This window comes from Numida meleagris, chromosome 5 (assembly GCF_002078875.1).
Source record: "Numida meleagris isolate 19003 breed g44 Domestic line chromosome 5, NumMel1.0, whole genome shotgun sequence".
Lineage (NCBI taxonomy): Eukaryota > Metazoa > Chordata > Aves > Galliformes > Numididae > Numida > Numida meleagris.
The window spans coordinates 14421520-14434923 of NC_034413.1; the positions used below are offsets into that span (position 1 = coordinate 14421520).

Consider the following 13404-nt stretch of genomic DNA (forward strand, 5'->3'; position numbering starts at 1 on the left):
CACAGAAGCAGGAGGCTTCAGTATCAGGGAAAATTCATAGCTAAAAATAACTTGAATTAATGTATTCAATGCTGTATTTGATTAGTCATCTCAAATATATAAACACTATTTTTTAAACTCCATTTGCCTCCTAGCTTATGTTTTTATACACTGCTTCAATATCTTTTAGTTCCACAAGAATATTATCACTTGTTAAGCCGTGTTAGAAATGGCCACCACCTCCAGCAGCTCTGGGCCCTCTCCTCTGTATGAGTTTTTCCTTTCATTTCCACAGAGCAAAGCAATACAACAGGGAAAAATACAAGCAGCAGAAACACAGAACTAAAGTGCAATTAATTAGGATGCATCCTTAATTAATTAACAGGAAGCATGTGTGATAACCTTCCTCAAACACTTGATGGTTGTACAATTCTGAAAATGAAATCAAATAACAAGAGTAATAGTAATAGAAATAGTAACAGAACATTTCCAGAGGAAATGTTAATACTAATTAATCCATGAGAAATACATTAGCTTTTTACGATGGAGAACAATCCAAGTATAAAGGAAAGAGAGTCCTTCCCAGAAGACTTACCGGTTCTGGATTTCTAAGCATCCCCCTTTACCAAATTCTGTGAGCTTACCACTGTAGAATCTGTTCCACCATTCTCATCATTCTGATTGTCTTTCTCACTACATTTTTGAAATAACAGAAGAGTCAACAGTTACCAAGTTAAGGCACGAATTTATATTCTATCATCATTATGTTCTAAGTTTTGTACTACTTTTTTAGCAAGTGTGTGTGTGTCTGTGTGTGTGAGAATATTGAGCTGACATTTTCATGGAACTACGCTAATACCAGACTCTCACTCCTGCATATAGCACATTAAACTTTATGAATCAATAGGTGTCACGACTGTACTCTGTAAGAAAGTCATCCATGGGAAAAGAAAAAAAGCAAACAAGATGAACAGCATTGTCTCCACCTATTTCTTTTCAGTAAAACAGTGTATAGGGCCAGAAACAAGTTTATGAGAGAAATGTAACTGTCCTATGTAGAAATAAAGGATTCCAAATTAAATGGTTATTCAGATGGGTAAAATAAATACAGGTATTTATGTCAATATAAAGCTGCTCTCTAAGGAGTGTGTTTTTGTATAAACATCAAACACGATTTAATCTGAATATTTTAAAGATTAAATATCATTATCTAGTTTCAATCTTCTAAGCTCTCCATAGAGATTTAGTGGTGTGAAAAAGCAGGTAGTATATGATTTTGATATTTCTTTGCCAGGAAGAACAGTAGAATAGCTCCAAGCATGGAGCAACTAAGACTTGAGAGATTGCAGCTGAAATGAACTGAGTCATCTGTGAGATAAATTTTATGTAATATGTAGCAGAAATCTGTTTCCATTTGGAAACACGATGAGAAATCAACATGAATATCACTTTTCTAATCACACAAAATTGCCAGGTTGATTTTCAAGTCATTATCCATGTAATCAGATAAAAAGTTTTCAAAATCAAATTGTTCCCATTTGCAGTCTCTTGATCATACCCTGTCTAGACTATTCCAACAATACATTCCACTTAGATTAAATGTTTGCACCATCCGCACTGAAAATGAAGGGAGAAAACAGGGCTTTAATAACATCACCTTTCACAGTCTTCGAAGAACTTCACTACAAGCACAGGGAAACATTCTTCAGAAGTCAGTTTATTTATTCATTTGTGTTTGAGGCACAGACTTCTATCACCAGTGAGATAAGCAGTTTCTACTTTTATGCAGGGAAAATTTTGTCTCCAGCATAAAGCGATTCAGACAAAGCGCACAAAGAACATTGCTTCAAATATCTTGAACTTGAAAACAAGATCTCCCAACTGCTTCTGTTTCTGAAAAGTTTTTAAATGATGCCATCAGTAGCTTCTGATCCTAGTTTGGGTGAACTGAATACCATCTTTTCTGTGGCCTGCACAGATTGATTGTTTTGACATGGAAAATGATAAAACACAGTAAGAATAATATTTTGAAAGATCAAATTTCTTTACAAATCATAGTTGACGTTTTCCTTTGTCAGTGTATTATTTGTTAAAAAAAAAAAGTCCTCTATTTTAAAATTGTTTCAGAGACAGCAAAGAATGAAATTTAGCAGACATGATTAAGCCCTACGTAAGCATAAATCTCTTTCCAAGGAGGAAGACAAGGAAAGAAGCGTAGGTCAGATAAATGCATGTAGTTTGTGAATTAGAGATTATAAAGTTGGTGGCATGCAAGAATTCAAGCCTGCATATCAAAACTTACTCTTATTGTTCAGTTATATGCACAAGTCAGATCTAAAATTCAAATATTCAGCTTTATTCTGAGCATAGCCTAACATGAAATGACAACTGATTTCTGCCATTAGAAATAAAATCTCATAAAAGAAGAGGTGGTACCCAAGCAGTCACTATTTTTAGATCTGGTCCTAAACAGAAGTCTGTCTTATTCTTTTAGGGACAAATCTGATGCAGGACTGTGATTAAGACTCAGGTTGTCAACCTCACTGTTTTAACTTCCACAGAACAATAACAGGTTTATAAAGAAGATAGGTGAGATTCATATTTTGCATATAATTTAATATACTGTGATAAAGAATTGTGAATGATATAAAGAAAGTGAAATGAGAACCAGTTTTCTTATACGTACATACACATAAGCACTTCTATTTAGGATTAATATGTTTATATTAATACATGGGGCACTAACAAAAGTGTCAGAATGTAACGTGTTAAAATTTCTAGCCACATACAAACTCTAATCATGTTACTGAAAATTGCAGCATTTGTCTTTCCATCTTTCATGATCAAAGCTGTGATTTTCTCAGTATGTTCAGCAGCAAATTGCAGTGTTTTGAAACTAATAAAGTCAGCAACACTTTGCTATCTTTGGTATTACAGAAGGAATACTAAAAATACTAACAGTAAGTAAACACAGACATCTGTCCAAAAGCAAGTGATTTCTGTTATTATATTTGCCATTTTTAGAGAGAAGGCTTAATCCTTGGAAATTTTGAGCAATGTGGATTTAATATCTTCAGATTTCAAAGAATAAAATCTGTCTAATTAAGCATATGATAAGCCATGTTCCCATCTGTTTCAGCCAACAGTAGGATTATATACAAGTTTGTAATATGAACAGTTCATCAAGTTCACTTAACTTGAGAAACGCAGTATCCTTTACTGTATCCTAAGCTAACCTATTTCTAATCACACACCTAATTGTGAAGTAGATTATTATTTTTTTTTTTAACCAATCTCCAGATACCAGCTTCCAAGAAAACTTGTGCAACTATATTTTAGGAACCTGCTGATAACGCTTTGGGCCATTTTTAGGAAAAAAAAGAAAAACAGTGGTTTCTGTATCAAACATAGGGATTAAGTAGCAAAAGGTAGAAATTAAATAATTAAAGGTAGACCTCTGTCCTATCTACAGCATGACTCCACAGATCACAATTGCCAAAGATTCCAACCTTCAGTTCCAGTGAGTTGGTAGGTATCATTTCAGTAAGAAGCAATTTCTAAACTTTTTCTGTTAGTGTTCTAAATATTTTATTGTAATATTCCCCATTCCTCAGAAGATTACACTTTCCCATATGGTCTGAAACAAATATCAGGATCTCTAGCAATCAAACCTTCACTTACTGATCTCTGTACAGAAGAAAATGTCAGTAAAGATGTAAAACTCTCTCTCAAACCAGTGTATGTGCAGGATACATCAGAAAAAAAAAAAACAAGCAGCCCATTTTTGATCTTAGAAGGTTCTCGCTATTTGATTCTCCTGAATCAACTTAAATTAGTTTTTCAAATGAAACTTTATCCAGAAGTCCATACCTTTGTCAGTGTCAATTCAGATTGACATGGCATATCTCCTTATCAAATTATTAGTAAAAATCATTGGTTTTGTAGCTTCTCTCTGCTGCCTCTAGCTTATGAATGATTAATTTTTCCTTCCAAGGAAGACTGGTTTTAAAGTTCCAGTGAAAAAAAAAAACTTTCTTAAAAAAACAGATCACACTGCTCTATACTTCATTGTTTTTAATAATACACCAGAGATAAATTTTACTCAAACATTACTCACATATTAAGTTCCTTCAGAAGTTCTGCACATTGGTGTTACTGATTCTACAGGCATTCATTTTGCTGGTAAGTTCTGATGGTGAGAGGAGGATTTGCTGGCATATGCAGAGGAAACGCCATGTCTGCTGATTTAGAGAAAATTTGCAGCAGCTGGGAATGGTAACTACTGCCTAGAGAAAGAAGAGTTTTTCATTATAAGATATTTCCCTTCTTATGCTTAATCAGCATTAGTAATGAAGTAAATAAATACAAGCATGTAGTTTGGTATTTTAATGAGAAGAGAGAAAAAATACTTAACTCACTGAAGCTGATATTACATGGAAGACATGATCGCATACTGACACCAAAGAATGCAAAATAGCGCTAAGGTTACTGAAACATCAGTGCTGAGATATCTCAGCCTTCCATACACAATCAATTCTATAAGTCCAAGCAGAGGAGAAAGTATGCGCCCAAATAATAGAATGAGAGAGAAGAAAACAACTTTTCCTTGGACAGAAGAAAAGCTGTTTGGGCAAAGAACAAAGAAATAATTTCCTGACAAGGTCACATTATATCTTTTTTTTCAGAAGCTTTTTTTTTCCCCCTACATTTTTTGAAATATTTTTTATCTGATTTCAGAATTATCCTACAAACACCTCTGTAGCTGAGTTTCTTCATAAAGAAGACAGGGAAAAAAAAGGAAAATACATTAAAAATTCTTAAATGAGATGCCTACATAAATTCTTCATCAGAAATGAGCTCAAAATAAGCTCTAAGAACTCTACATCATTGTGTGGCATAACATGCAGTTCTTTTTGTCATTTATTGGGTGCAACTGGCAATTCATGTCTTTTCTGATAATTATATGTCCCATAAATATTTAATGCCACGATAATTATGTAATTCTTATTTGTCTGATAATGGTTACCATGTACATAGGTATTATTTTCCTGCACGCTGTAGGATACTTTTAACAACCCAGCATGCCTTGATCAGCAAAGGAAATACATGGGGATTTATATATACATTCATAACGTCATTCCTCTCAGAACAGCCCAAATTATCACATCCGTTGCTAGCTAAGTTTCTGAACAAAGCAGCAATCCATACTATTTTTTAGATATAAATGAGCATTCTATTTTTGTTAAAAATTGCTCTTGAAGAATGTTCCAATATCAGAGAAGTTTTGCAGCCAGTTGGTACTTCACATGTAAAGCAGGTGAATTCCCACAGAAAGATTTCATTATTCTCTTAATTTCTACTGAGAGTCACAGAGGTGCCCTTTTCTTTGTCTTTCACAAACAATTAACCTTTTGCCGTGTATGCAATTGGCTGAGAGCAATCCTAAGAGGCTCAGAAAATAATTTACAGCAGAAACTGTACAAAGTTAATTAGTATTACTCTAAGAAGGTTATTCATATATTATCAAACACAGAAAGTGGTCAGGATGACCCTCGCGGAACTTGAAGCTACAGCTGAATCATGTTGACATCAGCTGCAAAGTACTGCTAAAAACTCTCAAGTACCAATGCAGGTCTTTCAGCCACGGTCATTTCAAGTTTAAACAATACAACATACTTCTGAATGTATGGTAAGGAGAAGCAGGTGAAGCAAGCTATTCTATTACTCATTTCTTACACTGGAAAAAAGCCAGCTATGAGAAATATTGTACTTTCTTAAACAAGAACTCTATTTCTTGTTCTCTTTTTTACAGAACATTCACTCTGTTTTTACAGATTCCTTCTACCTAAAATTAAGTACATGTCAGAATTGATTATCAGCATGTATGACTCCAAGTGCAGAATGAAGACACAGGGAGCAAAGTCTCTTGCACACTCAGAGATCCAGAAAGGGAGCTCTCAGTGTGCTTGTTAAATCACTCAAAGCGCACACCATCAGACATCCAAATACCTAGACTGGTTGTATTGAGAGTTTACCAGTTATTTACAGTTATTCAGTACTTTTTTTCAGTACCCATGGCAAGTGTGAGTATCAACAGTCAAATATATGGAATCCAAGCTTGCGTATTTGCATACCCATTTAAATTTAACTAACAAATTGGCACATAAAGTGCACTTATGTTTGTCATTTGAGGGACATACTTTGAAAGCTGCTGACTACTTAGAAGCAGCTTAGAAATTTAAAACTCATCTCCAGTGGCTTACCACCTTACAGGGCTCCACCCAGACCACAGCATTCCTAAAAAGGGCACCTCATTTAGGGTGAAACCTATCACAGGATACATTCAAACCTGTTTTGGCATCATGTGGAACCACTTGGCTCCCATACACAGGCACAGTTCCTCTGGAAGGGCTGAAGGAGGAGCAGGATCCAGAGGAAGAGCGAGGCTGCTCTGGGCCCATACAGGAATTCAGTCACAGAGGTGGCACTTCAACCCACACTTCCCTACTGCCTGATGCTGTAATGATACCAGTTCTACCCCAAGACTGAAGGCCGGAAAGGCTGATTTTCAAATCTTCATCTCTGAGGGTGTGAAATAAAAGAAAAATGAAGAAAAGTACCTTCATTGTAGGCTGCTCCCAACCTGGCACATAGGGGTGGGAGCAGACTGTGGGCCTAAGCAGGGTGCCAAGACAGCACAGGCAGGCATTTCTCCGCAGTGGAAAACACAAGAAGCCCAGACAGGCCTCAGCAGTCACAGACAGCTAACAGTAATAATAAGCACTCCAACTCCTCACCACAGATTTTACTACAAAAATGGATACCTGGCTGAAAAGACTTTTGTTCTTGGAACAGGGATTTATTCAGCAAAGTTCTCTGGCTCTTGTTGAAAGAAGGTCAGCCTGGGCAATCCCAGTAGCCTCCTTTTGGCTTTATAATGCATCAGTCTGCAAAGTCTAATTAAACTTAAATGTGTGATGAAGTGAATATGGGCAGCTGGCCAAAACATCTCTGCAGATAGCCTTATGAGTTACTGTTATCTAGTGAACAATTTCTCAGCGCTGAAAAGAGAGTCTCTTAGAGTATTTCTGCAACTGCCTTCATGTCTCAAAATCATTTATACTACAGTTTAAATAACGTCTACTGTAAACATTGTCAAGCTAAGTCAGTATCTCTGTGGTCGTTCCTGACTGGAAAGAAAAAGGGAGCGATCTCTGGTTACAGAAAAACTCAGAAGACCTGCCATATTAAATTACTGCTTTAGAAAAAGAATTAAGCTCTTTTCAAAAATACTGAAGCCTCTGGAGATTTCTTTTCTGGGTCTCTCCTGAGGTTTTTAAAGTTTGAGTATAATAAAGAATATTTTTTCTTTGCCCAGTGTGAACCTAAGAGGAAAATGTTATTTTAAAAATTAAACTCTGATTCTAGTGTAAGACTAGAACTCCACTGAAGCTTAAAAAGCAACTAAGAAAAAATAAAATATAAAGGAAGGAAAATCCAATATAAAAGTTTTCTTTTTTTTTTTTTTCTTAATATAGAGAAGCATGGTAGAAGAACAGAAAATAGAGCATGTGGAAAGAAAATTGAGGCTCAGAAAAATTGGAAAAGCAGATAAATTTGGTTTTGCATATGCAGACCACCTAGAAAGAGTTGGAGGTATTTGCCTCTGCAAAGGTATAATTTCTGTTTTGCTAGACTACCACTCACTTGCTGTTGATCTCTGGAAAAAATATGGACATTTTAGAAACAAAAGTAAATGGTTCATAAACTTGAGTTTAATGAACCTCTGAAACAGCAACCAGTTCTGAACTCCATTTTTCTTGATTCAAACAGCACTTTCTTTCTTTTGTTAAGCCAGTGTGCCAGCACACCAATGGCAGAGACTGACTGGTTCCAAAAAAATTATATTCACAAACAATATATTGGATGGATTTAGACCTCTCTGTTCAGATTTCAGGATAAATGATTCAGGGACTAATTAGCAGTCTGCTGTAAGTTAGACTAAGAAGTCCCACAGACTCAAATGACTTTGGCTGTAGTCCTAAGGCTCTAATTCTACCATTTACAGTATGTTTTTGGAGCTACCAACCCTCTGGCATGTGAAGTAAGTGAGTCTTTGCACGCATCCATACATTTTGAATTGAAAACTCAGTGCCTAATTTATGCATTTTGGTGATTTTTATATCTGCTGAGTTTGACACCTGCCTCTTTGGTCTGCTATTCTGAGCAATGCATCATTGCAGATAAGTTCACAACTAGCAAAAATACTGGCATTATGGTTGAGCACATTACGTATCCATCTAGGGATTTACCAGGGATTTTAAGCTTCTCCATGTTTCATGTTTGTTTTTTTAACACTCCGTTATAGATATATTTTACCTTGAAGCGAATACATGATAAGCATAGATTTCATTTTACATAGTAGTACAAGAAAAAAAGTATTATTTATAGATATTTAAAAAAATCTCTTGAGGAAATAACCACGTTATTTTCTGGTAAAATCGCGCTATTGCTCTATGTGGTCTGCATTGCTAATCCTTAGGAAATCTTTGCAATGTCAATACAAATATTTTTAAATATTTATGAAAATACTCAAGCATGCTACAGAAAGTTTTGTTCCACTGCATTCCACCTTTCAATCCCTTCAGATTCAGTGGAATTAGATGCAAGGAAAGTATGTGGCAGGCTTTCTAAATTACCTGTCAGAATGAGGAAAGGAGACATTACAAAAAGAGCAAAAGACATGACAGGACAGGACGTGTACTGTAGTCCTTGGAAAAAGATTGAGGCTGAACTTCAGAAATAATGATACGGATTAAACATACATTAATGTCATAAAGAACTCTGTATCTCCTTAAATCAAGGGTCAAAAATAACAATACAGAAGAGTTGTTTGAGAGGAATTAAGCTAAAAATTGAGAACCACAGAAACTAAAGTTCAAATGGATTCAGCTAGACTAATTATTTAAAAACAAACACATGGAATTTTCTTCTTTTCAATTTCAAGCATTTTTCAAAACAGATGTGACTATGAGTATTTTCTGTCATCCATTCATACAAATGTATTCTTGTGCAGTAGGTATACACTTAGGGCATAGCCTGTGTGGCAATATGTGCTTATTTATGTGCATTACTATAGAAAAGATGATACAGAGACACTGAAAATGGAAGTGCAGTTAGTATTAGGGACATCTTCAGCTAGATGACACTGAAACAATCTACAATTTTACTAGAGTCCTATAGGATTCTTTTCAAATTTCTATTTCATCCTGCCTAAGCAAGCTCTCCTGAAGACAGACTTCTGGTTCAGGTATCAGTTTGCAAAGAGAATTTTCTGTAGATTCCCTAAAATCTCTTAGATTCAAGGAACTTAAGTAGTTTAAAGGCTATACTGTTCTTCAGGTTTTACTATTATTTGTAAACTATGAACTCAGTTACTTGCCTATTTGTGGTGACACATTACAACTAATTTTTCTTTCTGCTTATTAACTTTTTTCTTCTTACTTTACCATACAAATGTGGGATTTTTATTTTTTTCCCCCCCCAATCAGAGCCCAAGTTAGATTTACTCTTAGCACAGAGCAGAAATAGAATTCATTTTAGTATCTTTGAAAGTTGTAAAAGCACGTAGATCACAAACCAAAACAAAGCTCCAAAATTTCAATGCATAACAATACACAGATGTCATGCAAAAAGTTATAAGCAGAAAGTCAGATGCAGTTTAAGCAAGCAAATAATTCCTTGCTCTTTATTTATTGTAAGACAGTTTCCAAGTAGCTACTTAAGTTCTAAAGTACTGCAAGAGAGTGGGTTGGTCCAACATGTTCAAAGAACTGGAGCATGCGTTTGACAGTATTTGTACCTCTCTAGTATTCTTCTTCCGTCCATCATTATTATCAATTCTTTACCTTCCTTCAAAGCATGAAAGAATATAGCTCTTGCCTGTTTGCCAAGAAAAAGTCCTTGTGTGATGCATTTGGAGTGATTTATAAGCTTAAGAAATAGAGGCACTGAATAACCAAGCACACATACACACAGCAACACCATTTAATCAATTGCATTATCCACTTTTATGATACACTTGTGAGTTATGCTCTTTTTGCATTTATAGTTAGCAGGTAGAGCAGATGGTGAAAGCTTAGTTTACAGAGCTTAGATAAAGTTTTAAATTAACCAGTGTTGCCAAGTGATCATTCACTGTAACAGGATATATATTTCATTAAGCTCCATTTTTGCTATGGTCTAATACACTAGAAGGTAATGAAACTGTAAAAATGTTATGTTCAAGGGTCTTGCTCTACCAGAGTTCATTGTAAAGGAATTTGAACATGGAGTGGAAGATTGGGGGTAGCTCTACAGTACATCATCATCTCTCATTTAAGTGTACTCTAAGGAATCATCACTGAATAAGCAAGAGGATCAACTCAAAAAAGCTAGCACTGCTCTTAGAGAAAAGAAAATAAAGGTATTATAATATGTAAATAAATAACCAGTATTAATGGCTCAGGCATGTTTTGTTTGGAAGAATAGAGCAAAGGGAGAGCACTATGAAAAGGAGAAATATACCCAGTTCATTATGTGGATGAAATAATTAAGAGTAGAGCATACTGATAGCTGATCTTTCTATAACCCTGATGATACTTGCTCTACTCATCACTGAACAGCACATCCCATGTTTGGTATGAAATAGAAATTCAAAGATAATAAATACATTCTTAAAGCAAAACTATGTTGTGGCAATTTTTTGTGTGGACCTTTTTTCTGCTTTATAAATTTTTTGTAAAACAGCAGCATCAAATAGAGTAATTTTAGCTTATTTCCTCTTCTCAGCTGTTCTTCGCTAGTTTCTATTGCATTCAGAACTCTCTGAGCACCTTAGTTTTAGGGCTTACTTACATCAGAATGCATATGTAAAGCAAGTTTGATGTGAGCTTAAAGAATATCAGCCCTTTCCAGCTGGTTTCACTTGAAAGCAAATGCGTGCTTCCATACATTTGTATTTTGTGCTTGAGTGTGATACCAGCGTGTTGGTCCAAGAAAAAGCTTGTAGAAGGGTGGAGATGTTAAATGTGTTGATTTACAAGAATTATTAGCAACCACGACAAAAAGTATAAAAAAAATTGCATGCTTATTTAATTCCCAGTGCCATGTATGGGCCGGGGGGGGAGGGAGGTAACGCCTTTCCTTACAAATGCTTTAGAAAGCATCCAAATGATGTCTTAAAGTACCCTGAAAACAAACAATACACTTAAATGAATCCCCTTTTAAAATAAAACCCATTATATTTCCATTTACTAATGAACTGAGAAAACTGTACATTTGGAGCAATAATACTTGCTAGCTTGCACTGTTTATTGAACACAACTAGAAAGGTTATTTCAATGTTCATTTAAATATTTACAAAGTTGTGTCATATTTATGCAGCTACCATCGATTTACTTTTTGCTGCTTTGTACTATAGTGAGAAAATATAGAATCCAAATACAGCAGATGATGATTGTTATTTTTAGGATTTTACTAATGATGCATTAATTTTAATGTTCCTTGGTGTATGAAAGAATAGTCTATAAGAAGGCTAAGAACAAGTCCTAATACTTTTTAAATTTCACTGAAAATACAGTGTGGTGGTTGTTCACAAAGAACCCAGAAATTTCACAGCCTAAAATAACCCAGTATCTTTCCAGCCCATAACTATTCCTATAACTTTTAAACCAAGTGCCTAGTCAACAGTCTAGCAAATATCTTGATGCCCTGACCCCGATATGTATCTCACTGTCATCTTTCTCATATTACAGGAATGGTGAAATGACACGGACCATGTATCCTTGGAAAACAATGTTCTTTTTTAAAGGTTTTAAATGCTAACAATCATCAACTGAAACATTGCCAGTTACTGCCTTGTCTTTGCTGTATTTTGCATACAGCTATGAAGCTGGTAGCTGTTCTATATTGTTTTACCTAAATGTCATGCAAAGAAAGATGCCCACTAATGAATGAAAAATAATTCCCTAACCTATTAATGGAAATCTTGATAGTTAATTTCACAGAACAACCAATTAAAACCACTTTGAAATTGCTGATCTAAATTATCTCCATCAGTAAGAATTTTTTCTTCAAGATGACCGGACAGCAACTGTGGGAGGAGACAGTTCCATCTAGGGTAAAAATACACAGGATGAACAAATGCTTGGTTAGAAGTTATAACAAATGATTAGTTAAAAAAAAAAAAAAACAAAACAAAACAAATAGCAAGAATAGCTCACATACATGCTAAAAATGAATTAAAAGTAATATTTTTCAATATTCTGTGGGAAGTTTCAGATTTGTGGTACTTCATGTTAATGGAATTTGTGGAAGAAGTGTTAAGTATAATAACATATTATCAAACAGATTTTAGAGCAAGAAGTTCTAGAACTGTGTAGTGAGAAATTTGTAAATCTTGCATAATCAAACCTCTCTTGGGTAATTATTTGGAGTAAACGATTCTTAGAAACGTTCCAGAGATTTTTGAAATTTTTTTTTTTTAAACTAATGTTCAAATGATCATTCCATTTATTTTGTTTCCAGTCCCTTCACCTACAGAAGTAGTGTTTTATTTGTTCTGCAAGTCTGAATGTAGAGGTTTCTTGAATAGAAAAGCTAATAATGAGTTAAAGGCTGCAAAATCCTATATCTGTCTGGAACTATTTTCATGTTTTATTAAAAACCTTGCTACGGATCAGAGAGAGAAACAAAAGCTGGTTATCACTTGTAATGAATGAGATTCCCAAGAGCCTTGCAGCTATCCATTTCTACTCTCAATATTCCACAAGCTTTTAGCCTGCCAGGTTGTCGCATACCTGAAAACTGATTCAAGTTTAAATATTCACTGCTCGATCGTTGAATAAGCATGATTTTCTCTAGGCATAGGTTAAGGAGGAACATTGTAGGGAATATTTCAAGAGCATTATGTCAACTGTTTGAAGCTTTTTGAAGATTTTTTCTGTATCAATTGTCTCCCCACTGGATGAGAGCTGAGAGCGCACAGACAGCATGGTTGATTGCTGTTCATTGCTTGGGTATCTTTCTCATCTGAATGAGAAAAGTATTTTTTTTTTTTTTTTTGAGATGGAAAACTAGAGTATTTGTCTCACAGAAAACTGCAGTAAAGGATTTAATTCACGACAATTTTGTTATCTGAAACAAGCTTTTCTGAGACCACTCATCCTTTTAGAATTAATTAGCATTCTCTATGTGTGATGGTCACACTAAACCCAAGTACCATCCTGCCTTCCATGAGCAGGTCTCAGGTTGCCTTTCTCAAAGAACAAAATAGATTCTTTACGATTAAAAAAAAAAAAAGAAAAGAAAAAAGAAAAAAAGGCTGGTGCTTGCTCATAACTTTGATCTTTCAACTCAATGACAATGTTAGGGAACAAATCCCTT

General features: G+C 34.9%; 1 long non-coding RNA gene across 2 annotated transcripts; it reads right to left on the minus strand.

The window, feature by feature from the left end:
* LOC110400455 lies at nucleotides 585-7190 on the minus strand. 2 transcript variants are annotated; one of them, XR_002439858.1, is made up of 3 exons: nucleotides 6329-7190; nucleotides 4097-4265; nucleotides 585-672 (listed from the first exon to the last, which is right to left on the minus strand). It is a non-coding gene; the product is annotated as an uncharacterized LOC110400455 (long non-coding RNA). The 2 variants fall into 2 exon arrangements; XR_002439859.1 differs by lacking the exon at nucleotides 585-672 and adding an exon at nucleotides 1776-1949.